The 27,977-nt window shown below is 50.6% G+C and overlaps 1 protein-coding gene across 2 annotated transcripts in view; it reads right to left on the bottom strand.

The window, feature by feature from the left end:
- SLC6A17 (solute carrier family 6 member 17) overlaps nt 1-11,994 on the bottom strand; it is a 49,472-nt gene extending 37,478 nt beyond the window's left edge. Inside the window, exon 1 of one of the 2 annotated variants that reach the window (XM_072834912.1) lies at nt 11,882-11,994. The gene's annotated coding sequence lies outside the window, so the exon portion shown is untranslated. Of the gene's footprint in view, nt 1-3,457; nt 3,476-11,881 lie in introns of those variants that run through there. The other variant, XM_072834914.1, reaches the window with a different exon arrangement.
- Between the last annotated feature and the right edge of the window lie 15,983 nt (nt 11,995-27,977).

Below are 27,977 nucleotides of genomic sequence, written 5' to 3'. Positions count from 1 at the left end.
AGAGGCTGTGGCACCAGTGACGGGGAGCAGGCCTCCCCCCGCAGCCCAGCTCCCTGCACCCATGAGACGCAGCTTTCAGACCGGGTGGGGAGGGGGGGGGTGGTCCAACACGGCCCAGCCCACAGCCCCGAAGCGTTACCCGTGACAAGCACCGGGATCAGAGAAGGCCCAGGTTTCTCTCTGCCCCCTGACTTTGCAGTCCAGGGAGCCAGCCACGATCCGGGTATCGGGAGGCCAGCCAGGCGCCGGTCCTGACCGACCACCAACCATGCACGCGGACACCACTGCCCTGCCCTCGCTAGGCCTCAGCTTTCCCGTGTGTAAAATGGGTTGGTGAGCATGGTCTCTGAGGCACTGTTCAGCTCCGTATACATCCAGGGGGTGTCCCCCTGCACACGGGTGTGAGCAAGGCATGACCATGGACACTTGACCCTGCAGGCCTGGTGATGCTGAGGCAGCCTGCCCAGCCAGACTCGAATTATGCCCCTGGGGCAGCTGGGGCACCGAAAGTTGCTTTCGTGAGCAATAGTCAGACGATGGTGCTCTGGGGTGCGCTCCAAGAGGGATGCCTCAGTGACCTAAAGCACAAAGCAGGGGGCTCGAGAGCTGAGGAAGCCCCCGGCCAGGCCAGTCACTTAGCAACAGACGCAGCTCACAGCTCAGAAGAGCATGTGAGAGGAGCATCGTCGAGGGAGTGAACTGTGAATCTTCTTGGAAAGGAAAAAAAGGAGTGTGACTAGGAAGCAGACAGGTAAACCTACCGGGTGCCAGAGAGCCGACGCCCGCAGCAGCTCTCCCAGCTTGGCCCTCGCAGCCACCTCGGGGGCGGCCGCTCCCCTGGGCAGAGGCCAGACCCAGCCCCTCCAGCCCCAGCAGCCAGGGGCAGCCTCCTGGAAGGCGGCATCCAGCAGCTCCCCAAGCACCCCTTCCTGGGCTCAGCGCCTCTCTTGTTTGGCAGGGATACACCAGGTAACGCAGGGGATGAACTCAGGGGACCCACTCACCCTCCAAGCCGCCTCCCAGGGGACCTGCGTGGCGGGGCCCATCTTCGGGAGAGCCGGAAGCCCCGGGGACTACAGACGCCCAGCACCCCCCCCCCCACCGGAGTCCCCTGGGACCTTGTTTTGCCACCCTCCGGTCTGGTTCTGGGGACAGTGCACCACTTCCCACAGACCTCCGGATGGAGAGCCAGGAGGAGCCTGGGGAGGGGAGGGGAGGGGGAAGCGAGGGGCGGGGAGGGAGGGGAGGGAGGGGCCCACCTGGCTGCCCCGTGGTGGGAAGGAAGCAAGGTTGGGGTCCCTGTCCGGGTCCCTGTCGCAGGCTCCACAGCCTCCTGATTTCCATGTGACAAGCAGGTGGTGGCCCGAACACTTCTCCTAATTACCTCAGAGCCCCTGGGCTTCGACAGAGCCCAAAACAGGTCGGACTGTTATCAGACACACAAATTGTCCTACAAATTATTTTTACTTGTTTTATCGAAGCTTCTGGCAGTCACCCAGGGCAAACTGCTCCTGACAGGCCCTGGCAGGTCCTGATGGCTGCTCTCCTTGGATTTTCCCCACCAGCTGCGTTCTTGACCCCCCCTGCCCCCCATCCTGAGGGCCCAGAGCCCTACAGCAGCTTTGGCTCTGTCCTCGCTCCCACCGCTGGGCTGCAGCTCAGACCCTTTCTCAGCCAGACTCCTGCAGCAGTCGCTCTCCTCTGGGCCTTCAGAGGCAGCTTCCTGAAATGCCCGGTGGCCCCAGCCCACTGCCTCCTGGAGAGAGCCCATGGCCCTCGCCAGATGCACAGCAGCTCCACCACTGGGTGCCTCCATTCCCTAGCCTCAGCTGCCACCTCTCCCCTCCCCCTGCATGAAGCCCTCCCCAGCCTCTGCCTACTGAAGCTTCCAGTCTTTGAAGAAGCAGCTCAAGGTCCACTGCCTCGCCTCTGACACGTTCAGTGATGCTCTAAGTGGGGATTAGTGCACCTTTCTTTCCCCTACTCAGCACGAAATAAATACTCTTTCACACTTTTACCATTTGGCTTTCTAGTATAGCTACTTGCATGCATCTCTGATTCCTCTTCTAAACAGGGAGCTCCTGGGGGCACCTGGGGGCTTGGTTGGTTAAGTGTCTGCCTTTGGTTCAGGTCATGATCCAGGGTCCTCGGATCGAGCCCTGCACTGGGCTCTCTGCTCTGCAGGGAGCCTGCTTCTCCCTCTCTCTCCCTCTGCCTGCCACTCCCCCTGTTGTGCTCTCTCTCTCTCTCTCTCTGTCAAATAAATAAATAAAATCTAAAAAATTAAAACAAACAGGGACCTCCCCAAAGGCAGAAACCAAGGTGCACCCAGCTTTGCATCTACCCGCCACTGCCTCAGCTCAGCCCGTGTCTGCCACACACAGGATAGAACAGGGTCCCCATGGATGTTCCAGGGTCCCTGCCTTCTCACCCTCCAAGAGCAACTTGCTTCCCCTGTTGAAATCCTACCCGCTGCATTCACCTTGAAACAGAGGCAGGGGTGAAAGGCTAACACACTTGACCCAGATACATTTAAACCTACTAGGTGTCTGGCTGCCCCAACCAGGGCCGCTAATCTGGTGCAGCCCTCCTTTCCCCATGTGGGAAAGACCCCAGAACTTGGAAGCCAGCTTTCTGTTCTGTAATCATCTGTAAAATAGGAAACAGTGCTTACCCACCAAATGCATCTGGTAACCACATGGGTACAAAGAGAAAGAAAAAGAAAAGTTTACCGGGAATTCAAATAAACAGAATGGTCATTTCTGACTCCATTTCATAGATTTTTCAGGTTTGTGTTTTAGTCTCCCACTTATATCTCAAATAATACCATTTTTGGCTCTGCAAGACCAAATCCTCATGTATTACTGTTACATGTGCTCAATAAATAGATGAAGGAATTGAGTGGATTAATGAACGGATGCATTTTAAAGTTCCCAAATTTTCCATAGTCTGATAGAATTTCCCAGCTCCAAAATTTTTCTATTTTCTGATGCAATACTCTGATCCCAAGAAGACATGATGCCCCAAAGTTGCCCCAAGTTGCAGTTTATTTTTTAATAAGGTCTTTATTTATTTATTTGACACACAGAGAGAAAGCACCAGCAGGGGCAGAGGGACAAGTAGACTCCATGCTGAGCAGCGAGCCTGAGACAAGAAGGGGCTCAATTCCACGACCCTGAGATCATGACCCGAGCTGAAACCAAGAGTTGCACGCCCAGCCCAGTGAGCTACCCAGGCACTCCCCTGAAGTGGCAGTTTCAAGCAAAGGTAAACTAAGAAGCCTGGCCAGCATTCACTGACGGTTTGCCTCTTATAAAGGATCTACTCCTTGTGCCTCACTTTCTCCATTGTGTAGACAGGGTCCATCTTAACCTCAGCGAAATAAACCCTAGACAGGCACGGTCTCGGCACAGAGCATTCTGCGAGGCTAGTGAGACCATTCCAAACAAGAACCTACCGGCAAAAGAGCCAGGAGAACCTTCTTCGGCCTGTGTCACCTTCCTGTTGCATTTGTAGACTTGTTCTCTGCAGTCGGTATTTCTGTTTTCTTAGTCAAGGAGGAAGGGAAGCAGAAAAGGGGCAGATGGTCCAGAGGGGGAGGAACTGACACGGGAAGATGTGGGTGGGGCTAGTGCAAACAAAATCTTTTGGTTCAGTTTGACCATTTCATGTGAGGGGGAAAGGCACGCCCGGTGGGTGTGCAAGCAACATGGTGCAAGCAGCACCATGGCTGCCCCACAGATGCATTAACCTTGTGCCAGAATTTAGGTGCTAAGGGAACTTTGGAAGTCAGAGGAGGGTGTAGCAATAAACAACCACCACAACACACAGGAGATACTTCTTGAGGGCTGGCTCTGTACCAGCCACTGTGGGGAGCAGACATCGTCTCCTTAAATCCTGCCCATAACTGTATGGGGTTGGTTCCACAATTATTCCCATTCAACAGATGAAGCAATAGAGGTTCGAAGGGATTAGTTACCTAATTTCATTGAACTTAAGATCCTTTGATGTTGGCACTTTCTTGAACTTAGCAAAGAGGGTTGGTGGAAGGTTTTCACCTGACCAACAGCCATTTAGAAACACCACTGGTTGTACATTGTGCCCTGAATTTAAGATGTGACAACATACAGAAAAATGCATCTTGGAATTTATGAAGTAGGGAACTGTTGCATAGATATAAGTCAAACACAGGAGTGCACACCAGCACAGTCTGACTCTGGGATCTGACAACACTAGCGCAGAAAGATGGGTTTTGGAGCTAGGGAAGCCTGGTTTGAGTCCTGCGGCTACTTACTAGCTGTGAGTCTTATACAACCTCTTATGGTCTCGGCTTCTGGATCTGGATGGAGAAGGCAGCCCCAATCTCACAGAGTCATCATGAGGATAAAATGAGACAATGCAGATGACACATCAAAAACTGGCACCAGGGATGCCTGGATGGCTCAGCAGTTGAGCAACTGCCTTTGCTTCAGGTCATGATCCCAGGGTCCGAGATCGAGTCCCACATTGGGCTCCCTGCATGAAGCCTGCTTCTCCTTCTGCCTGTGTCTCTGCCTCCCTCTCTGTCTCTCATGAATAAATAAATACAATCTTAAAAAAAAATTGCATCAGCCACCTCTTCATGTGAGCACGTGGGAGAAATGGGCTTGACCAGGTTTGGAAGCACAGCTGCCCACTGTGCATTGTCAGGGCACCAGAGTGTGACAAGCACGTGAGTGCCCGAGGATGCAGGATGTTGTTGGGGGATGTAGGTCCTGGTACTCCAACTCACTGCCCACTTCCTTCATTCAATGTTTACTGAACACTATGTGCCATGCCAGAGCAAATAATGCACCTCCCTTGTGTGATTTATATTCTAGTGTAAAGTGAGATATAAAAATCAGACAAATGTATAATTAATACTGTATATATAGACACATACCTATAGTATATATATAGATAGCACATAAATATGTACCGAATGTGAGGGGATGGAGTGAGTGAGACAAAGATGCTATAAAATATAGAGGGAAGAGGAAAGCACACTCTGATTAAGACCTGATAGAGTGAGGGGGTCCCTGGGTGGCTCAGCGGTTTGGCGCCTGCTTTCAGCTCAGGGTGTGATCCCAGAGTCCCGGAATTGAGTCCCACGTTGAGCTCACTGCATGGAGCCTGCTTCTCCCTCTGCCTGTGTCTCTGCCTCTCTCTCTCTCTCTCTCTCTGAATAAATAAATATATCTTAAAAAAAAAGACATGATAGAGTGAGAGAATGAACCATGTAAATATCCTGAGAAACCATTCAGGGCAGAGAGAATAGGAGGTGCAAAGGCCCTGAGGCAGCCTGCTTGGTGAGTACAAGGACCAGAAAGAAGGGCCTGGGCCTAGAGCATCCTAAGCCAGGGAAGAATGGGAACTGCTGGCAGGAAGACAGCTAGACTCCAGAGCAGGCAGGACTTGCAGGCCATGGAAAGGCCTGGGTTTCCTTTCAAGGCTAACAGGAAGCTGTTTTAAGTTTTTGAGCAGGGGAGTCATGTGACCCAGCTGTTTTTAAGGAGATCTATAGGACAAATACAGAAACAGGAGGGGTAGGTAAGAGGTGATGATGGTGACCTGAGCCAGGTTGGTGGGTGAGGTTTAGGTTTTAAAGAGAGAGGGAAACAGAGGGCCCCAAGATGCTGAAGAGCACGCCAGGCCTCAGACAGGTAGAAGATCCATGGGACCGTCCCAACTGGAAAAAGATACTAGTTTCTTAAATCAGGTGTGAAAATAAAATGTCTAGGAGCAACAAGCAAAAACCTCACTACTTTATTTCCTCATCCACAGGCGGCTCACGGTGGTAACAGATGGGTCCTCACAGTATCTGCCCAAATTCTCTGACCTGGATTTTCTTAAAGCCACTATTTTGTCTTGTTTCATGGAGAGACAGAGGGAACCAAGGGGGTCCAATTACCTGAGTTACCCACCAGACTGCTGAAGAGCACTTGAATGAATAGTGATCAGAAACCCTTAATTACAGTCCCAACAGGATGTCTCTTTGGAGTAATGATGTCCTGGCAGTGAGAAGGGTTTTGCACCCGTTTCCTCACCAGCCCTCAGTGCAGTTTTGTGGAGGGGTTGGCAGAGAAGTCCTCCTACTGGGAACAGGTAATAGGATAGCTGAGATCACACTGAAGGGAGCAAGTATTTTTAAAGACTTATTTATTTATTTGTTTGAGAGAGAGAAAGAGAGAGAGAGCAGGTGCATGAGCAGGGCGAGGAGCAGAGGGAGAGAGAGAATCCACAAGCAGACTATCTGCTGAGTGTGGGGTTCAATCCCATGACCCCAAGATCATGACCTGAACCAAAACCAAGAGTCAGCCACTCAACTGACTGAGCCATCCAGGCGCCCCAGGAGTATTTCTGAAGACCTGCTATGCTTACATATATTATGTATCCCCAAAAAAACTTGGGATAAAAAAAAGTAATTCTTATTTTACAAACAAAGAAGCCAAGGCTAAGGAAAGATAACTATCAGGTACAAGATTACCCTGCCATGAAGTGTAAGAGTGGGGATTCAAACTGTGGTCTCCCAAACTCTGAAGCCCATTTTCTTTCCGATATACTGGTGTTTTCCAATCTTTTGTATGTCATAATACACAAAGGAGAGAACACAGGTATGGCGTACTGGGGTAAATGGAGGAGGCCGTACCACTCTAGGCCACTCCAGGCTACTCCATGAGATGAAGGCATCATTATTTCTGGGCCACATGCTACCCACTGTGGCACTGGTGAGGAGATTCTCCAATGTGCTATGCTGCACTGTAAAGTGATACACTTGAATCTCATTCAGCAAGTCAACAGTGAGAAGAGTCCATCTATCACCATTTCTCCCTGAAGTTAGGGGCTTCTTCATTTGGCCAGGTCCTTTCCGAAAGCCAACAACATAATGCAAGCTGGGGAACTCAAGGATATTCCTTCCAGCTGCTCTAAAGGAGTCCCCAAATTCCTAGCAGGCAGGTCATCTCAGTGGTGTGCCAGGACCATGGACAGCGCCCACCAGGCCCTTCAGGAAGCTGATGCTGGGTTGCACATGCTCTCCTTCCGTTGCCCCCCACCCCCCACCACCAGGGAAGAGAAGGTCCACATCATCACTGAATACTCACCTGGCAGCACCTGGTGGACACACTCCAGCAGGTGACTGTTCACATTCCTTGAAAGGTAGCTTTATCAAACAACGCTCCTGATACGGAGTGGGATTTAAAACTACAAGAGCCCAGGAGTCTTATAATTAAAGAGAAAATGCAACCAGCAGGAATTTGGGGGCGTGGACCAATAGATTCTATTTGCGAGTAAAAGAATAGGTGGCATATTAGTAGTGCACAGAATCCAGAGGAAATTCTAATTAAACCAGTAATTAGAAATGATGGAGTACAGTGAGAGGCAACTTGTTATCTCCAAATAAACCCTGAGTAGCTTTGGAAGATCGAGCAGCAGCTCGGTGGGACAAATGCAGCAGGTGAGATAACCCCAGGGCCCAGGAGCTGGGGCATTATCCTCCTGCCCATGCCTGCCCCACCTTCATTTCATATGAGGCCCCAGAGTAAAAGCAGGGCTTTAAGTGTCAATTCCCAAGTTGGAGACTCAGGTTGCCCAGGACTTGCCTGACCCAGAATCATTCTGCAACAAAATATACCTGGTCATGAACATGAGAATAATGCAGGACAGCAATCTATCTCGCATCTGAGCTTATGTTCTCACCTGTAAGTTTTTTTTACTCAGTGAATATCTAGGTTTTTCTTTTTTTTAAATAACTGGATTTATCCATAGTTGAAATTGAACAATGTTTTAATATAAGTAATTAGTCATGGGGGTGGAGGATGGGGGAATTTTAATTTTCATTTTTAAATATTTTATTTATTTATTTATTTATTTATTTATTTATTTATTCGTGAGAGACACACACACACACACACAGAGAGAGAGAGAGGCGGAGAAGCAGGCTCCACGCAGGGAGCCCGACATGGGACTTGATCCCGGGTCTCCAGGATCCCGCCCTGGGCTGAAGGTAGGCACTAAACTGCTGAGCTACCCAGGGATGAATTTTCAAAGGAATATGTCTGCACAAAATGGCTGCCTGTGGAGCTAGGGCTTCTGGAAGAATTCTTTGTGTCCTCTGGGGGGTGGGATGGGGGACCATTAATACTCACACTCCAATTATCCACCCGCACCTACAGAACTTCCCCAAGATCAATGGAGGCTTGGAGATACCAGGCAAGATAGGACAATGCAAGCCTGTTTTTACCAGGGCTGGTGATTTCTCAGAGAGAGAAGAGACGAAGAAGCAGGAAGAATTAGATGCCAAGTTCCCCAGAGCAGCCTTGGATTCCAGTGGCAAAGCCCCAGGGGTGAGGACAGTGGTCTCTCCATGGGACAAGACTAGGAGGCAAGCAGCATCCCTCTGAGCAGCCCAGGCCAGCAGCTGCTGTAAATAACCTTGGAGGGTTAGCAGTTTTGCTCTGGGGTCTGGGGCCTCACCAGAAACTGCTGCAAATCCCTGGCAAGCACTCTTCCAGCAGAGAAACCTGACACACCAGAGCTCCCACCAGCGCCTGGCTGTCCTTGATTCTGCAGATGCAGAAATCCTCAGGGCATCATCCAACCTGCTCTGACTCTTTCCTCACTGCTTCCAGCACCAACCCCTGACTTGGATGAACTTTAAGGAATGAGGTCAGGAGTGGTAGAGATTGGGAAGAAAAAGACAGACAGGACAATAAAGCACCACAGTGGAGCCTGGGACCCACCTGCCATCACAGACCATATTCCCCAAACCTTGGAAGTTTAGGTATGTTCACTGTTTACCAAATTCCCATTAGTGGAGGCTCATTTCCCCCTTCCTTGGGGCACAAGCTTAAAGAACTGGACCCATGCACTTAGATCACCTCGTTTGGATAGATGCCTAGGTAGCCAGCAAATATTTATGAAGAACTTAACATGAAGACATGTCACTTGAGTGGTTAAGAGCATAAAGTTTGGTTCTGACGGACCTGAGTTCAAATTCTCGGATGCCACTCACTACCTGTGTGACCTTGGGCAAATTATCAAACCTCTCTGAACCTCAAGTCCCACATTTGCCAACTGCAGAGAGCAATATCCATCTCCTGGGATCATAGCGAAGATTAAATGAGATGGTGTATGAATAAAGCACTTAGCACAGCACGGGAGCCTCAGTAAGAACCTGTATATTATCACTGTGCGCCCGGCATGGCGTGAGCTGCAGCCACTCCTCCTAAAAGCACACCAAGTAGGCCTTTCCGCACAGGTCACTGGCCCGCCTGTCTAGGGTGGCGCACTAATACAGATCCACCTGTGGTATTGTGCTTCTGACCTCTGGAAGTCTGGGACACTAGGTTGGGGAAGGTGATGTGAAAGGACTTTGTGGAGGCTGAGTGACAGTCTTTTCCCAGCCTGGTGCTCCAGATGTTTGGCTGTGAGAACTTCTTGCTGCCCAGCCTAGGAGGGAGCAATAACTCAGATCTGCTTCCAGGAAGAAAGCGCAAATCCATCTTCCCTTGAAACTATTTCTGCTACTTAGCTTAGCAGCCTTAAAGGGATTGCTGACGGAACTGCCCTGCTGCAGCTAACGTGGACAGGAAAGGAGCACGAGGGGAGGGGAGGGGAGGGGCAGGAGCCTGCTTCTCCAGAATCCCCTCATCTCTGAAATTTGCTCCCACCTCCAGTGGGGGAGGGCATTGATCCAGGGTGCGTGTACCCGCCCGCCCCCCCCCCCATACACACCGTCAGCAGTAGACCGGAGTCTCTTTTGCTGCACTGGGGATGCCCTTATTGCCTTGGCTCTTGAGGCACATGCATCTTAGCTCAGCACCAAGTCTAACACGTCACAGAAAGAAAGAGCGAGGGGCCAGGATCCCTCAGAGAAGGCAGGAGACACACTTCTTTCCTCTCCAGGATGGTTGCCATGTGGCTTCCAACTCCATGATGGATAGGACAGGTGTGGGGGAGGATGGCAAGATCTGATCTAAGGGCAGGGGACCCCTGAAGTCCACCTAGCAAATGCCACAACTTGAGAGCAGACCACAGCCAGGCACGATCCTAAGGCATCAAGGTCTGTGTGGGAATCTCGCCCCAGAGCTGTTGCAGACAGCCAAGGACACCCATCAGGCCCAGCGTAGCTCTGCCCGCCACTACGCAGCCTCTACGCAGCCCCCCCACGACCCTGCTCCTACTGAGGAGACCTGAAGGCTGGGCAGAGGTCAGTTTGAGCTGAATTATGGGTCCTTCTCAACCACATGTGAAGCCCTGACACTTTCATTTGTTCCACACCCTCTCTCACACCAAGGCACAAGGGCAGGGAGAGAGAGAACCACCACTGGTTAAGAGCCATAAAGAAAGGGGTGAGGGATCAACATTTTGCGAGCATCTGCCAGGTGTCCAGCCTGGGCTCAAAATAAGCCTGAGGAAGCACCGTAGGCTATCTTATAACTGAGAAAACCAAGGCTCCAGAGGTAAAGTGACTTGCCCAAGGTCACTGGCACATGGCGGGGCACTGGGCCCACCTCTGACCACAATCGCAGCCTCTCCTCCAATCCCTCCACCCCAACCTGGCTCTGGTTCCCTTTCCTGTGAGGTCAGAGTTCCAGGACTCCTGCCCAGGAGCCAGGGAGCCTGTGCTCACTCTGAACACTTGCCCACTTCTAGTCTGTGACCCCAAAATCCGGGGAGCTCTGGGCATTCCTGCTTGCAAAGAACTCCACTGAACTCACAAATAGCTGATACACAACTCTGTGTGTGACTCAGGCCAAACGAACTCACTCCAGTCGGAGTTGATGGGCACGATGTGCCTCCTGCACTGAGTCACTCACTCTCCAGGTGGAGCTGCAACTCACCACCTACTTAGAGCTACAGCTGCTTGGTTAGAGAAAAAGGCAGCCGAAGAGCCGAAACCTCTTGTGGTCCCAGTGGATAGGCCACAGCCAAGGACAATCAGTTGTGACCTCAAAGCCCTTCCTGCTTGGGTGATGGGTCCACCCCACTGGACCTGGGATAATGTAAAGCACAGCATGAAATATAAGAATCCTTCACTGTTAACGTCAACACTCTGTGACCTTGTTCTCCAGACATCAATCCGTGTGTCCAGGACAGCCTAACGGGCTCCAACTAAAGTTTTTGTTGAATATTTTGGGAGCCATTAAAGGATTTTCTTAGCTCCTGGAAGTTCCTTTTAAGGACAGTGCCCTCACAAGGATCTTTCTTCTCTGTCCCACTGCCCAGTCTCCCCAACCCAACCCGCCTGCCTCACTGTCACAGCTGGACTGCCTCCAAGGTAGCCCTGGTTAGAAATTTCCGAATTCCTAAATATTTTTCAAAGAAGGAAAGGGGAATGGGGTTTAAAAAAAAAAAAAAACATTTTTTTTTTGACTCCACTTGACAGCGACGGGGTCCTGTTAGGTGAGTGGCCTCGGGATTTCTGAACACTAGCAGCCGCGGCAGGCGGGGCCCTTGGAGCTCTACCGCGCCAGGCTCCTTCCCGGCGGCCCAGGGCCGCGGCCCTCCGCAGGCGGCGCACGCGGGGCGCGGGGAGCCGCGAGGCCCAGCCTGGGGGGCGCCCTCCGCCCCGCGCCCCGCGCCCCGCGCTCGCCCGTCGGCCGCTTCCCGGCGCGCTTCCCCGGGGGAGGGCTCCCCGCCGGCTCCCGCTCAGCGGCGGCCGCCCGGTGCGGCGCTCCCCAAGGTCGCGGGGTCCCCGCGGTCCCCCTCGCCGCGCCCCGGCCCGCCCCCGCCCCCGCCGCTCTCCTGCGGCTCCGCGCGGTGGCCGGGGCTCCCGGGGCTCCCGGGGCGGGAGGAGCGGGCCGAGCGCGGGCCGGCGCGGCCTCCGGGGGCCCACCTGGCTGCGGGGCCGGCGACTCACCTGGCGGGCGGGCGCCGTCGCGCGGACTGGCCGCGCTGCAGCCGGGAGGGAGGCCGCGTCCCCGACGGCGGCGGGCGCAGGTCCCTCCCGGGCGGCCCGAGGGCGGCGGCGGCGGCGGCGGCGGCGGCGGCGGCCGGGCTGCGAGGGGACCCGGGGCCGCGCGTCCGCGCACGCGGCTCTGCTCGCTCCTCGCCGCCTCCTCGCCGCGGGGCCCGGATCCGCCCGCCGCGCGCTCGAGCCCCCGGGGGCGCGGGGCGCGGGGCGCGGGGCCGCGGAGCGCGTGGGGTGCGGTCGCCCGCGCCGAGGGCCGCCCTCCCTGCGCCCGGGCCGCGCGGGCTCTGCGGAGCGGAACGCACCGAGCGGGGCGGAGCGCGGCGCGCACGGTTCCCTCGCTTCCCGAGAGGCCGCCCTGGCGGCGGGGCGCCGTGACGCAGGCCTGACTCACGCGCGGGCCGCGTCAGTGCGAGGCTCCGGGGCCGCGAGCGAGGCTCTGATGGCCGACGACGCAGGCTGCGGGGGGGGCGGGGAGGGGGGCACCGAGAAGGACAGGGAGGGGGGCAGGGAGAGGAAGGGGGGGCAGGGAGGGGGAGAGGGGGGCGGGGAGAGGGGCTAACCCCGAGCGGCCCCCCGAGGCCCCCGCGGGACCCAAACCCTGGGGCAGCACCACCAGGGCTCCCATCCTCAGAGAGGAAGGCGCCCCGATGGCCAAAGGCCTTATTTCTTGGCGTTTCCAGGAGCAGCTCCGTGGCCTTCCTCCGCGAACTCTGCCCCAGCCAAGGCCGTAGGCCTGGGCCTAGACACTCCCCTCCGGGCCCCTGCAGCGCCTTCTCCACAGCGCGGCCCCCAGCACCACGGTCCTTCCATCCTCCCTCCCTGCAACAGCCTTCCCAGGGCAGACGATCTTCCATACAGTTCCGCTGAGCTCCTCCTGCATGCCGTGGGCGGCGGGGACTGCGAGGATCTCGGAACCGCGGCGGAACCTCTGGGACAACCAGAGGGGGCCTACCTAGATAGTCCCAATACCAGGCGGAAGGACCGGGGAACCCTACAAGATGGAAAAATTGGAGGATGATCAAAGGAGAGGACAATTCTGACCAGGCTCTGAGTAGGCCTTGGGGAAGCAAGCTGGGATGCTAGCCTCAAAGGGTGGACAGGACTCCAAGAGACCGAGAGCGGGAAGGCTGGCGCTTGTGGAGGGGAGAGTGTGACAAGGACAAAGTTGCCACAGAGTGGAGAAGGTGTGCAAGGGGCCACGGCCTGGGTTGGAGGGGTGGGGCAATAGGGGTGAAGTTAGGAGGTGGGAGCCATCCTCCCCAGCTGTGGAGGGCTGTATGGGGAGTCTGGGATGAGTCCTCTCTGCTCTAGAGGACCTTGGTGTTAGAGACAGTGTTTTGGGGGACCAGGGGGAGGTGGAGGCGGTTTCTCAGTTGTCCTACTGACAGGCAATAGGACCATTGCCACAAACTCTGAAGGCCAAGATTTTACCTTTGCAGTCAAGGACTGAGCCTGCCGCCGTTTCACGGACACTGGCAGGAGCTGTGAGACTCCAGGACCAGAGACAAAGTGCTTCATCAGCTGTGGTGCAGCAGGCAGCAGGACCTTCACTTTCAAATCAGCTTCCCTTGACCCCCAACTCCCATGGGAAGGACTGGGTCATGGTGATCCTGCACACACTGAGGAAGTCTAAGTTTAGAAACCCCAATCCTTTACAGTGGGCTGCAAGCAAACCTGCCAACCTTTGCCCTGGAGAGAGACCTTATCACCCTAGACAGCAAACAAGCCCATCCTCCCTTCAGAGACACTGTAGCTTCCGAAGCTGTTCACCATGCAGATATCCTCCAAAAGATAGTCTGGAGCAGAAAGCTTTCAGTGCCTCTGCCCACGAGACCTACAGAAATGTGAGACTCCCATGGAGAATTATCTCCCAAAGGACATCTATCTTTTCAACAGCTACTGAGTGTTAGCTGGTGTTTGCCTGGTGCTCTTCTAGGCCTTGAGGATGCAGCACAGAGCAGGACAGATAATGATCCCTTTCCTCGGGGAGCTTACATTCAAGTGCACGCATCCAGCAGCAAGGAGTGGGGTGAAGGGGCCTGGCAGGAAGCAGCAAGTGATACAGGAGACATGCGAGGTGAACAAACAGGATGCTACAGCAGACCTGGTGGGGAACGTGAGAAGAGATAGCGTCAGAGACAGGTGGTTTTAGGGCAGGGGAACTCAAGGGCTGTGCTAATGGAGAGGATAGGACTTCGGACCTTACGGACCTGTTTCCTTTCATCCTGACTCCCATTTACTACAGACCTTGAGCAAGTGACATCACATCTCTGAGCCTTAGTTTCCACGTCCGTAAAATGAATAATACATACCCCGTAAAGCTGTTATGATGCTTAGATGAGATGATTTTTTTTAAAGATCTGGTATTACATCTGATCTGTATGCTTAATAAATGGTGGTTATTAGTGGTATTATTATATTATTGTAATATTATTAATCAGGACAGGGAATCTCAGAAGAGGAACAGATTTGAGGAGCAGTAGGGAAGAAGGTAATGAGATCGTGGATTTGGGACATATGGAAAATAAAGTGCCGGTGGGATATCAAGACAATAACCGGAAGAAGTCTTTGCTCCTCTGCCCGTATATCACATCTGCCCAGTAAAGTGCCAACCTTGAACGACCTCGATACTTGGTTTCTCTATGCCAAGTTCTCCAGAGAAAACATACTAAGGGGGACACTGGTGTCCCTCTGCTTTCACAATTGCTAACCTCAAGTGGGCTCTCATGTGGCACAACAGCCTTCCTAGGATTCTCTGGTCAACTCACTTCTCCGCTCTGTTGGAGGCCACTCCAGCCATCTCCATTCTTACAAGCACCCACGCCGCTGTCCCCCACCCCACCCCACTGGTCCCTGCCTTGCTTCGGCCAGAAGCCCCCTTGGTTCTCCACTGCCCCCATCTGCAGCTACATTTGCACCTGCCCTCTCCCCCTCCTTCCTGATCAGCCTCCACCTGCCCACTGGGTCCCCTGGCCCCATCCTTCCCGAGGGCCTCAATCACTGCAGGTTATGCCTTCTCTCCTGTCTTATCAACATTTCCCTTTCTGCTGGATCCTTCCTAGCAGCTAGCTTCCTTTTACAAAGTCACTAAAGCTCCCATCCCCACCTTCTCATTTTCTCCCACGCACCCTGCTTCCATTCCCCTCATTCTCCACTTGCTCCTCTACTCACCTGTGCCCATGATGCTGCCAGATGGCTTTCTCTTGCTAAGGTCACAAGGGACCTCTATGTCACTAAATCCATGGAACAATCTCCATGTCCTCATCTCCCTGACCTCTCTGTGATACTTGTCTTAGCTGCCCTCTCCTTCCTTCTAGAACTTGCTTCCCAAGGCCCCACATTCCCCCATATTCTTCCTACCCTTCTGGCCACCCCTCGGTTTCCCCTGTTGACCTCTTAGCGTTGGACCTCCCAGAGCCCAAGCCTTTTCACCCTCTGTACCCCTCTCCTAGACCATTTCCCAGACCACTGACTCCCACCTTTACACCTCCATTCCAGACATCCTTCTGAATGTCATATACTCAACCTCTTACTCCACCTTTCCACTTGACTCCCTCAGAATCACCGCCAACACAGATGGGCAAGAAATAAATTCAACATTCAAAGTTCTACCCTGTAAATATCCCATAGTTCACTTCTTGGTCTTCTTCTTCTAGGCCTCCCTGGCTCCATGAATAGTTGAGCCAGTCAGAAACCCAAAAATCATCCTTGGGACCTCCTCTTTCTCACTTCGTTGTGAAATCTGCCACTAATTCCTGGAGATTTCATCTCCTAAGTACCTCTAGAATCTGGCCACTTCTCTTTCATTCTGCTGCCATGACCCTAGTCCAGACCAGAACAGTCGCTCACCTGGACCCTCACCATCATGTCCTGTTTCCAAATCCAGTGTTGCTCCCTTTTTCCACCCGGCAACGGCATGATCTTTTAGAAGTCCAGATATGATCACACTCTCCTCAAGCTTGCAGAGTTTGGCCCACATCTTCAACACATCCTTCCAGGCCCTTCTTCAGCCCTAGCCTCATTTCACACCTTCCCCCATGGCCTTCCCCACAGCCCACTGCCTGCTCTGACCTTCTCTTGGCTCTCCTACACACCCACTCCTTCCTGACTTGGTCTGCAGCCATGTCCCCTCTCTGCCAGAGAGCCTCTCAGTCCCCTCCTCCTCTTCCCTCACTCCCTACTTCCCCACCCAGTTCACCTCAAACCCTAATTCTTCACACCTCTCTTGACCATGGAGAAGGATTCGATCAATCTCCCAGGTAGACATTTCTTCTCCTTTGGTAGCCCCTTTCATGATTGTAATTCGATGCTTAATGGTGTGACCTGGCTGCTGAGTGATGGTCTTCCTGGCTGATGGGTAAGCTCCACGAGGGCAAGACCATGTCCATCTTCACCACGAAGTGGACTCTCCATAAGAATTTGCTGAAAGAATAGATAATGCGTGGTTAGAAATATGGGTGTAAAGTCCAGGAGAGAGGGCTGGAGACACAGACTTGGAATCATGAGCAGAAAGCAGGTGCTGAGGGGAACCTGGGTGGCTCAGTGGTTGAGCGTCTGCTTTCAGCTCAGGTCATGATCCCAGGGTCCTGGGATCGAGTCCCACATCGCGGGCCCCGCAGGGAGCCTGCTTCTCCCTCTGCCTGTGTCTCTGCCTCTCTCTGTGTCTCTCATGAATAAATAAATAAAATCTTTTAAAAAAGAGAGAGAGAGAGAGAGAAAGTAGGTGCTGAAGTGGAGGGGAAGGACAGCCCTCCAGAGGAAGCATGTAGAAGACAGTCAAGAGGGCAGAACATGGGGGGCTGTGTCTGATTCTGCTGGGCAGGAGGAAAGAAGACAGAGAGGAAGAGTCAAGAGGTGAGAAGACAATGTATGTCACAGAAGAAAGCGTTTCCAGAAGGAAAAGGCAGTCCAAGTGTCAACATCTGCAGCGAAGTGAAAGATTACGAAGCCCAGAAGGTATCCCTGATTGAAGGCTCCGACATGGAGAGGGGAAGGATGGCTTCCACCAGGAAGTCTTCCTGAACCCTTCCACTGTCAGTGGCCACCTCCCCTCTGAACATCTGGAAAACGGATTCTTCCTTTCCAGACCTAACAAAAGATATTTAAAGTCTGTAGTATAACATTTTGAGGTAAGATTATTAGTATCCCCTGCTCACTCCTAGAGGAACTCAGGCGTGGTGTCCAAGTCATACAGTGAAGTCCCTCCCAGGTCCAAAGTCCCTGCTCTCAATCTTGACATTAGGGCCTTATAATGTAGGCCTCCCTTCACATGTCTATATCTTGCCTCAAATAAGAGTGTAGCTGCACGTAGAGCAGGGACCTACCTCTTCTTATTCCTCTTCATCTCTCCATATCTCGAGTCTCCCTGCCCCAAAGGATTTACACATAATAGGTGCTTGGTCAAACCTTACACACTGCGAAGCCCTGTCAAACAGAGTGGGTCCAACCCAATGACCTAATCCATTCTTCTCAATACTGGTCCTGCTTGGAAGAGGAGACATATTTACCGGTTCAACTCCCCTCCCCAGCTTTTCCTTTTCCACCCAAGCCTGTCTTCCTAAAAAGAAAGACACTGAAGTAATGCTTCTAATTTTTATTTCTGTCTATGTGAATCCAAGGAAACGCTACACCCAGAATCATTAAGTAGTAAGATGTAGGAGGAGGTGCTGGCCATAGCTTTTTCCAGGACACAGGGAAATCGCCCAGATTGCAATTCACCTAAATTGTTTGTGTTTCGGAGTATCTTAAACACACAGATGCTAAGCTATGATCTCTCCTTCATTCTGAGTGGCACAATTATTAGAGTTTTTCCAGTGTGGATGTTTTTGAAAATGGCCCCAAACATTCTTTGACAGTGCTCTCTTCAAGAAGTGACACCTCTACCTCCTCCCTTTGAACCTGGGATCTGTGACATCTGAACAAGAGAAGTAAGTTGTGCATATTTCTGGACCCAGGCCATAAGAAAATGGTAGCTTCCATTGTCTCTCTCAGGATGCTTGATCTTAGAACCTGACTTCCATTCTGTGGAGCCTACGGACAGAGGCCCATGTGGAGAAGAGGTCCCCAGCCCTCTGCGTGGGCTGAGCTCCTGATCTACCGCAGGTACCACCTTGCCAGCCACGTGACTGAGTCATCTCGGAAGCAGCTCTTCCAGCCGACTCAAGCCCCCCAGCTGATGCTGCATGGAGCAGAGACAAACTGCCCTGCTGAGTCCTTCTTAAATGCATGACCCACAGAAACCATGAGATAGAGAAAAATAATCATTGCTTTAATAAGCCACTACATTTTAGGGTGCTTTGTTACACAGCAATAAATGCCCAGAACAGCCATGTACTTGGTGAATAAGTATGGAAGCTGCAAGGTCAGTGACCCCGTGCTACATTCACAACTTGGAGACCTCCCTCACCACCGACTTAGCAGCAGTAAATGGGCCTTTTGCCATGGCCATCATAGGGATGCCATCCTCCCAGATTCATGGAGTTAGATCAACAAAGGGGAGGGGCAAACCTCAACTGATGAGGGTTCAAACTGTAAAACATCGCTGATACCAAAGTCCCCACCCACCACTGTTATTGTGTGTGTCTTTTGAATAAATGCTAGGCCTACTGCAGTTCCTTGAGGATGATTATCCTGTTATAGCTTCTGAGGATAAAGCCAATCCCTGTGGATATGTGAAATTTCACTCGAATGAAGAGGCAAATGGCAGCATTAACTCCCTGCGGGAAATGGAAACTGGAACCTAGAACAGGAGCTCAGATTTCCTCTCAGGCTACTCCCACCCATATCACTTCTGCTCTCTTACTTCATTTTCCTGGTGGCCTGTGGCCACCATCCCTAATAACCTGTATTTTGCTTTTCCAGTGAGACCCTATGGGCTTCATCGGCTCACCAATCAGTGGGAGTTGGTGGAAGAAATGACACACATGTACCATCCTGAGTTAGAAAATGAGCAAGGAAGTGAGTCTTAGTTTTCAAAGGCAGGGATGTTCGAGCAGTGAGGGGCAATAGCATTGTGAGCATGTTGGAAACTCGGCTCCTGCAGACTAGGGCTAGAGTTCACAGTCTTACCCCCTGTCATTAGTGTGGGACCTCTGGGGACCTAGTGTTCCCATTTGTGAAATGGGGATAAGAAGAGTGCCCTTCTCATGGGATGTTGAGCTTTAAAAGGAACACATTTATACCAGCAGCTGACACAGAGTGAGGACTCTACAAGCTACACTGCTGCTGTGATAAGATTGACAATGCCGACAATGGTGACAGTGACAACGACATAGTGAAGAGCTAGGCCACAAGGTTGGAAGGCCAGAGCCCCCTCTCCTGGGGTGCTGTGTAGATGGAACAGAACTGAGCTCAGGGAGGAAGCTCTGCCAGCAATCCCAGCTGTCTGGGATGTCCCAAGCTTGAGCCACCTGTTATGGAGAGAGCAATCGGAACCTGACTGGAGAAGGGACTTCCATGGCAGAGTCAGCACACAGCAGGCAGCCAGCCACTCCCTCACCTGGCCCAACTGGAGCAACTGCAGTGGCGGGTGCGGGGTGGGGGTGGGGGGTTGGGGGAGCAGCCCTTCCTACTGGGGAAGGGCAGCCCACCTGCTCTTGTCTACATGCAATAGGTCTCTTTGCAAATCCAACTACTTCATATTTGGGGAAAGCTTATCTGTATCTGGCGCTGTGCTAAGCTCGGTCGGCTCAAGGCCGGATTCGCAGGCAGGGTTTACACCATCAGCCAAAGACAACATGGAAGGTGTTAAGAAGCTAAGCAACTTTCCTCTGTATTGGTCAGCACCTAACAAAGGCTAAATCAGCCCCAGTGGTGAGAAGACAATGATGGACTTCATCCACATATAACAGAAAGCAAATGTGCCTGAAGGACTTTGTTAGCACCTAGGGGTTTGTGTTCAGTTCAGCTTTTGCTCTGAGCATTATGTTTCCTGGAAGGAGGAATAGAATTCTCTTGGGTGTGAATAGTATATATTTATGTATATATAATAATTCAAGTAAGAATCTTTGTAGAAACAACACAGATGAGTTCATTACTTTTTTACATTTGTTTCCTATTTCTCCGAATCCATAATTCTTGGTTCCATCAAGAGTTTACATGAAAAATAACTGGAGGGCAGCCCCAGTGGTGCAGCGGTTTGGCGCTGCCTGCAGCCCAGGGCGTGATCTGGAGACCCTGGATCGAGTCCCGCATCGGGCTCTCTGCAGGGAGCCTGCTTGTGTCTCTGCCTCTCTCTCTCCCTGCATCTCTATGAATAAATAAATAAAATCTTTTTTTAAAAAAAAGAAAAATAACTGGAGTTTTAGTGTATTTCAAGCTATACATAGGAAGCAAAAATGGGAAATGCCTGCTCAAGCAGCCAATTTACGCTTGAGCTGCATGAATAGAATTATCCTTTTCCGATGAAGGGGTGGATGTCACATGTCCATCTAGCTTCCTCTCTGGAGCTTGAGGACCATGGTGAAGAAATAGTGAGCAAGCAGGGATGAACCGACCATGTCCTCAACCCCACAGACCTAGGTCTGGATCCAGCCAGGTCATTTAGAAGCTGTGGCTTAAAGAACAAGTGAGAGATAAAGCCAGAGGGTGAGGTGGATTTTTGGAAGCCTGATGTGTTAGGCTGGAAACCTCTACTTCGGTTGAAAGGTAATAGGGAGCCATTGAAAGTCTTGGAGCTTGGCAGTGACCTTATGGGAATGAACTTCCCAGCTAGACTTCAATGGAAGGTGGCAATCCTGGACCCCTTCAGAAGCATCCTTGCCCACTGAGAGGAGTCCCCCATTTCTATTCCCAGGTGCTACTTCACAGCAACGTCTAAAGGGTCTCTTCAGTCCTGACTGGGAAGCCACTCCTCAGTCTGTAAATTGGAAGCCTCACTTCAGGGTCTGAGAGAACCCCAGCAGTAGGCAGGTTGGAGGATGTGAGCAGAAGTGGGGAGGAACGTGAGGAAGGAGAGAGGCAGGAAGAGAGCAGAGGTCCTGGAAAACCAGGGAGGGCCTCCAAATTCTTTCCTGTACCCCAAACCTCACCTTCCTCCTCTGTGACTCAGGCGAGCCCCCAAGCCACTTGGGTCCTCATCTCCTCTGTCAATGTGAGACACTCAATCCCAGTGATGGAGGAGGAATGGACAGCCCTTCACAGGAGCAAGAAGCACCCCACAAATGCAGGCCAGGCCCCACTGCCCAACCCCAGCGCAATGCCAATCTTTTGCTGTTGGAACTGCAACACTGTCCCAGAGACTGACTCCACAGAGTCCTTATCAGGCAGGATGGGGTGCCCTGACTAGACATACTCCTGCAGGAACATTCAGAGTACGGATCAAAATAGACCTTCAGGATGACTGATTCTAAAGTTCTCTTCGCTTTACAGAAGGACTCGCCTTGTTCTCTTTTTCTGAGTCAGTGTGATGTACACAGACAGATAAACCCAGGTTCTGATCCAGCCTTGCCAGGCGATCTTTGATGATCAGTTAGTATCTTTGACTGTCATATTCTTTATCTGTAAAATGGAAGTAATATTCAATTCTCTAATCTCACAAGGTCCCTGCGAAGATTAAAACGATAAATCAAGGCAGTATTATTGCTGTTGCTATTAGCAGTAGCTCATAAAGCACACTGTAAGCATATTACACTGACTAACTCATTGAATCATTTAGTAGCCATTTATCCTGAGAGTTTAAAAATATAATGTGCATTATCCCTTTCCAGGCTGAAAGTTTCATTTAAAAAAGTAATTTGCAAGGAAAAACTTAAACAACAGCATAATTCAGGAATATGACTGGATGCAAAATTAACATGTAAAATATCTATAACCTTCAGATATACAACAACCAGTCAGAAGGTTAAAGAAAGGCTTCCTTGACAATAGCAACAACCAAAAAAGAAAAATACTTAGGAATAAGCTTTAAAAGACGTCTAGAAAAATCTACATGAAGAAAGCTCCCAAATGCTACTAAGAGATACAAACAAACAAACAAACATATTTGGATTGAAGAAAAGAAAGGGAAAACAAAACATAATAAACATGTTAATTCTCTCCAAATCTAATCAAACAAAATGGTTGTTTTTTTTTTTTTCTCTTTTTAGCGAGGTGAGCTAATTCGAAGGTTCACATGTAAAAAGAAACCAGTAGGTTAAACAGCTTAACAATAACCCACAACCCTTGGACCAACTTAAGTAGAGTTGGAGAGACCAGGAGAGACTCCTAACTCTGGGAAACAAACAAATGGGTTTCGGTTGCAGAAGGGGAGGTGTGCGGGGGATGGGGTGACTGGGTGACGGGCACTGAAGGGGGGACTTGACGGGATGAGCACTGGGTGTTATACTATATGTTGGCAAATTGAATTTAAATTTAAAAAGTTAAAAAAAAATAAATTTAAAAAGTTTTTTTTTAAATGAAGATCCTGAAAAAAAAAAAAAGAAAGAAAGAAAGAAAGAAAGCAGCAGGAATAGCCAGGGGGATTATGAGAAGGGATTTGTGTGGTGTAGGGCATTAGCCCACTAGGTGATAAGCCATATTATAAAGCACAAGTTTAAATTAGTGTGGTCCTAGTATAAGAAATACATAGGGCAGAACACAGAGTCCACAGATAAATTTAGACATTTAGATTATGATAAAGATTGCAGTTTTTTCAAGTGACTAGGGGAAAGATGCATTTTTAAAGATATTTTATTTATTTATTTTGAGAGACAGCAAGAGCACACAAGTGTGGGGAGGAGGGGCAGAGCGAGAGAGAATCTCAAGCAGACTCCCCACTGACATGGAGCCTGATTCCAAGCTCAATCTCATGACCCTGAGATCATGACCCGAAACCAAGAGTCAGACAACCAACTGAGCCACCCAGGCACCCTGGAGAAAGATGGATTTTTAATAAATGGTATCAGCTTGGCCACTAGAAAACAAGTAAATTTGAATGCCTTCCTTATTTCTTACACCAAATTGTACATGTATCAGGATCGATAAATGTAAAAAGAAAAAAAAAGCCATAGGAATGCATCCAACACAGTATTTAGAGGGATATTTATACCCTTAAGTAGATATATTAGAAAAGAAGAAAGACTGAAAATCAACAAGCCAAGCAATCATCTCAAGAACTTAGGAAAATAGACTCAAAGGGAACAGAAGGAAGAAAATGATAAAGACAGGGGCACTAGGGTGGCTTAGATGGTTAAGTGTCTGCCTTCAGCTCAGGTCATGATCTCAGGGTCCTGGAATCGAGCCCCACGTCTGGCTCCCTGCTCAGTGGGTAGCCTGCTTCTCCTTCTCCCACTGCCCCTCCCTCTGCTTGTGTACTCATTCTTTCAAATAAATAAATAAAATCTTTTTTAAAAATAAAAGAAATAAAAGAAGGCCCCTGGTTAAAAAGAAAATGTAGAAATTAATAAAATAGGAAAGCAAACAGAGTAGAGAGGTTCACCAAAGTCAGAAGTTTGTCCTTGGCAAAGTCTAACTTTTTTTAACCAAACCATAAAAATACTAGAAGAGAACATGGGAAAGTTATTCTAATGTTGGGTGGGGAAGATCTTTCTAAATATGATATAATCACTGGCTCCCTTTACCTCCTCCTGTTTTATTATTCCCCAAATCACTCATCACCATCTGGCATTTGACTCAGTTTCCTGTTCATTGCTTGTTGTCTGCTCCCCAACTAGATGAACATTGTATTTCCAGCACTTAGACAGTCCTGCCCAATAACAGGTGTTTAGAAATATCTATTAAATGACTGTTTAAAAGGTAAGGGAAGTATTTCTTTGATATATAAAGAATTCCTAAAAATCAGGAAGAAAAGGAAGGATAAGGATATGAATAGAAAGTTTATGGAAAATAAAATACAAGTGGCTCTTACATGTATAAAAAGATGTTCCCACAAAAAAAAAAAAAAAGATGTTCCGTTTCATTCATAATAGAAGAAATGGCAAATTGAAAAACAATGAGATATGATTTTTTTACCTATTATGTTGACAAATTTTTTTGCAAATACATTTTTAAAAAAGATTTTATTTATTTATTCATGAGAGACAGAGAGAGAGAGAGGCAGAGACACAGGCAGAGGGAGAAGCAGGCTCCATGCCGGGAGCCCAATGTGGAACTCGATCCCGGGACTCCAGGATCACACCCTGGGCTGAAGACGGCGCTAAACCACTGAGCCACCAGGGATTCCCCATTTTTTTTGCAAATAAATTTTTTAAAAAGATTGATAACAAACAAGTTGCTAATTGGAGATGATTTAAGTTGTACAGTCTCTGAAGAGGATAATGAGACTGTATTTATTACAAAGGCACATACCCATTGCCAACTAAACCACATCTACCAAAATGATGAAGGCAAAAAATAAAAAAATGATGAAGGCACAGGCTTGTTCTGAACATGTGTTTGTTTAAAGATATTTGTTTAAAAATACTCCTTGCAGGAATGTTTGTAAAAAAAAAAAAAAGAAAGAAAAAAATAAAAAATAAAAAAAAGGAAACAGTATAGATGCCTATCAACAAGGAAATGTTGAAATAATTTATGGTACCTCTACATATTGAAATTCTTTGCAGCCATTAAAATGAACAAATCTGCTCTCTATGTTCTGATTTGGAAATGACTCCAAAACGTATTGTTAAGTGAAAAAAGATACAGAATAGTGTGAAGAGGGTGGGACCATTTGTGTATGCTGCACATACTTGGAGAGGCATAAAATATTCCTGGAATGATACATAAGAAACTGATAATGGTGCTTCCTTGCTGCGGGCAAGCAAGGAGGAAAGATTGACTTTTCATCATGTACCTTTTGGATTTTAGAGGGTGACAAAGCATGAAAGACCCCTAACTCTGGGAAACGAACAAGGGATAGTGGAAGGGGAGGTGGGCAGGGGGACAGGGTGACTGGGTGGTGGGCACTGAGGGGGCCGTTGGACAGGATGAGCCTTGGGTGCTATGCTCTATGTTGGCAAATCCAACTCCAATTAGAAAAATAAATTAAAAAAAGACCTCGTGTCTGTACCATGTATATTTGGCATATTCGTATCTGCTCTGATATGCACATGAGACCTCCAGGAAGGGGTTACCTGAAAGTGGCCACGGTCACTTCCTCTGTGGAGGGGGCTTGGGGGCTGGAGGACCTTGGAAGGGAAACTTGGTATTGGACTTAGCTTGTTTCGATTTTCCTTTGGCCTTGTGCATGTATTATCTGTTCATTAAAATAACAAAAATGCATTTCTCCTTGCTCTTCTAGACTGTCCCTTTCTGCCGCTGTCTCCTGGACCCGCCTCCCCTGAGTTCAGGTGCACGGCTGTGGGAAGAGCATGGGCTGTGGGATCAGATTCAGGTTCTCATTGCGACTCGAAGCTCCTTGTTCTCATCTGTAAGAGGCGGATCATAGCAGTCTGTATGTTCTAGGGACTAATTAGGGATTAAATGAGATAGCATACGTCCAGAGACGGAGCAACAAACCATAGTTGTCATTAGCATAAACTTGGCTTTTCTGGAACATGGCTGTAACACCCATGGAGGGCGGAATGGCTGAACCTTTGAAGTCATGTGCTTGGAAGTGTACTTCCTCCCTTCCCCCCCCACCTCCAAACTTTGAAGGAAGAAAGAAGTGGTAAAGGCTTTGAGGAGTCACAGTATCTTCTAATATTTCCTGAGAGCAGTGAGGACATTCCTCTTGTTTATAAGGGCAGGCGGAGGGACAGTGAAGGAGGATACCCCAAATTGCCCACATGCCCACGTCCTGGGTCCCCAGACTCCCACCTGGGGAAGAAGCACTGTTTGGGGGGGCATGGAGAGGGGTTGGGGGAGTCTGCTGTAGTAGGAGCAGCATCTTCTAGGAGTGCAGTGAGGTGGGGATGTGCCAGGAGACCAAGGAAAGGAGGAGGCTGTTTGCCCCATAGGCTTGGGGAGGAAGAAGCAGGTGCAAACCCTGCCTGGCCCCAGGGCAGCATGCAGCATTCAGTACCAGAGCCAAATATAGACCCATTTCCATAAAAGCACCAGCCTGCTTCTATAAATACCTCAGCCAGTTTTCCGGGGTTCTCATGTGACTTTGATGCCTACTGGCTGCGGGGATCCATCGCCATGGTTACGAGGCCACGTGACCAGCCACTCTTCATTCATGGCAGGTTGCCGCATCCCCAGACTAGGGGTGGGGTGGCAAAGGGGGGCTGGAGGGAGGATGAGGAGAGATTGAGGATGAACGATGACTAAAGCTGAAGTGTCCAGTCGTGGGGGAGACCTGCAGAGCTCTAGCCTTCCTGCAAGGATGCTCTGACAGAAATATTCATCCCCCCAGGCCGGCTGTCAGGGGAGAAGCATTTTTACTCAAGAAGCAATAGACATCCTTGCCTTTGAGTCTGAGAAGCAAAGGTTCAGAGCTGGAAGTCACCTTAACAAGCCGCTAGGCCTCTACCCTCGTTGTCAGATGAAGAAAACCAGGCCCAGAAAGGTGGGGTGACTTGTTCAAGGTCACGCAACGAGTCAGTTGCAAAGTGGGGGGAAGAGCAGAGTGTGTGTCATTAGCAGGCTCCTTGCCACCTGACTGGGGCTCAGCTGTGGGCCGGGGGCTCCAGTGGGCCACAGAGATATAAGTGCGGCTCTGGTGAGTGGGACTTCAGGTACCTTTGCTCCTGTTACCCCGCCTGGCTGGGGTAGATCCTCCAAGGGAGGTCAAAACAGAGCTTGTTCAGTCTGTGCCAAGACTCAGCCCCAGCCCCCTGGCTGATAAACACAGAGAGAGTGGCTAATAAATCATGAAAAGGCCTGTAGTGTCGAGCAAAGCCAGATGTCATACTCAGGAACCTATGGAAATCTTTTTTTTGATGAACATGTCCCGGATCTGCCCCCACCCAGCTGAATCCTCAGACACCACCATGTCCCACATCCTTCCTTGCTAGGTTCTGGGGACACGACGGACGAAGAGGCGAAGAGGTGAGAAAAGAACACTCCTTGCCCCTGCAGAGCTACCGTGCTTGGGCACATACGGATAAGCCAACAGAAGAGAATCTTGTTAACAAACAGCTGTAATTGGGAACATTTGCAGGTCTGGAAGCAGGACAAGCTGTAGAAGTTAGGGAAGGCTTCCAGGAGGAGGTGGGGAGGAGGAGGTCACCTGGCAGGTGGATGCGAGGAGCATTTTCCGGGGATGCTGGGGGATGGGACGGGACCTGAGTGTGCAGGGTGGGGGACAGTGCTCTGCCTGAGGTGACCTGAGGAGGAATCGCTGGCCAGGTCTTGGGATAGGACACCCAGAGCTGATTCACATGATTCAGTGGAGGGTCCAAGAGGAAATGGATTCAGAGGAAAGAAAGAAACCCTGCACCAAAATACTCCTGAAGGAGACAGAGAATGAAACCAGACCTTGGCTGTGGGCTGTCACCACGTGGCCTTGGGACAGATGTCCAGCAGGCCTCACAGAGGTTAACATCCACCGTGTTGGAGGCTGGTAGCAGCCCAGTGGCCTCAGGCTGGCTCTCTCTCCCTTCTTCACCTGCGGGGTCTCCGTGCACCACTCCCTGCCTGTTAGCCTGATGGTGGACTGACCGAGCCACCCGTCCCCAACCTCCTCTGAGGAGGCCGTGCTGCCCAGGCACAGGCCGCCTCCTCTGTGCTTCACCACCAGCTGAGCCGTGTGTTTGCTTTACTGGGCCCGCCAGTTGCCAGTCCAGAGACCAGCCCGGCTGCAAAGGCCTCCCCGGCTCACAGCAGGGGGAGCAGGGGGGTCAGACGCAAGCTCCCAGCGCCTCAGTGCCCCGTGGTGTTCAGCAAGTGGTGCGGACCGAGCAGCTCTGCCGATAGACCTGAATGGAGTCCTGGCGCTGTCACTCACTTGTGCACCTTTGGGGGCTAATTCAGGCAGTCTGGGCCTCGGTGGCTTATCTGTGAAAGGGGATAATGACCTTGACTTTGAAGAACAGTTGTGGAAACTAGAGATGGGGAGTACACGGTGCCTGGCACGCGGAAAGTGATTGTGAAAGGCAGTCGCCTCTGCGGCACGCCCCTGAGCAGGACACTTCTCATGGGTCTTCGGCTCCATGACCTCTCGCCCCAGGGTTCTGCTGAGCCT

The sequence above is a fragment of the Canis lupus genome, chromosome 8 (assembly GCF_048164855.1).
Source record: "Canis lupus baileyi chromosome 8, mCanLup2.hap1, whole genome shotgun sequence".
In the NCBI taxonomy this organism is placed as follows: domain Eukaryota; kingdom Metazoa; phylum Chordata; class Mammalia; order Carnivora; family Canidae; genus Canis; species Canis lupus.
Note: the sequence above shows the minus strand (reverse complement) of the source record. Positions and strands in the feature narration are given on the sequence as shown.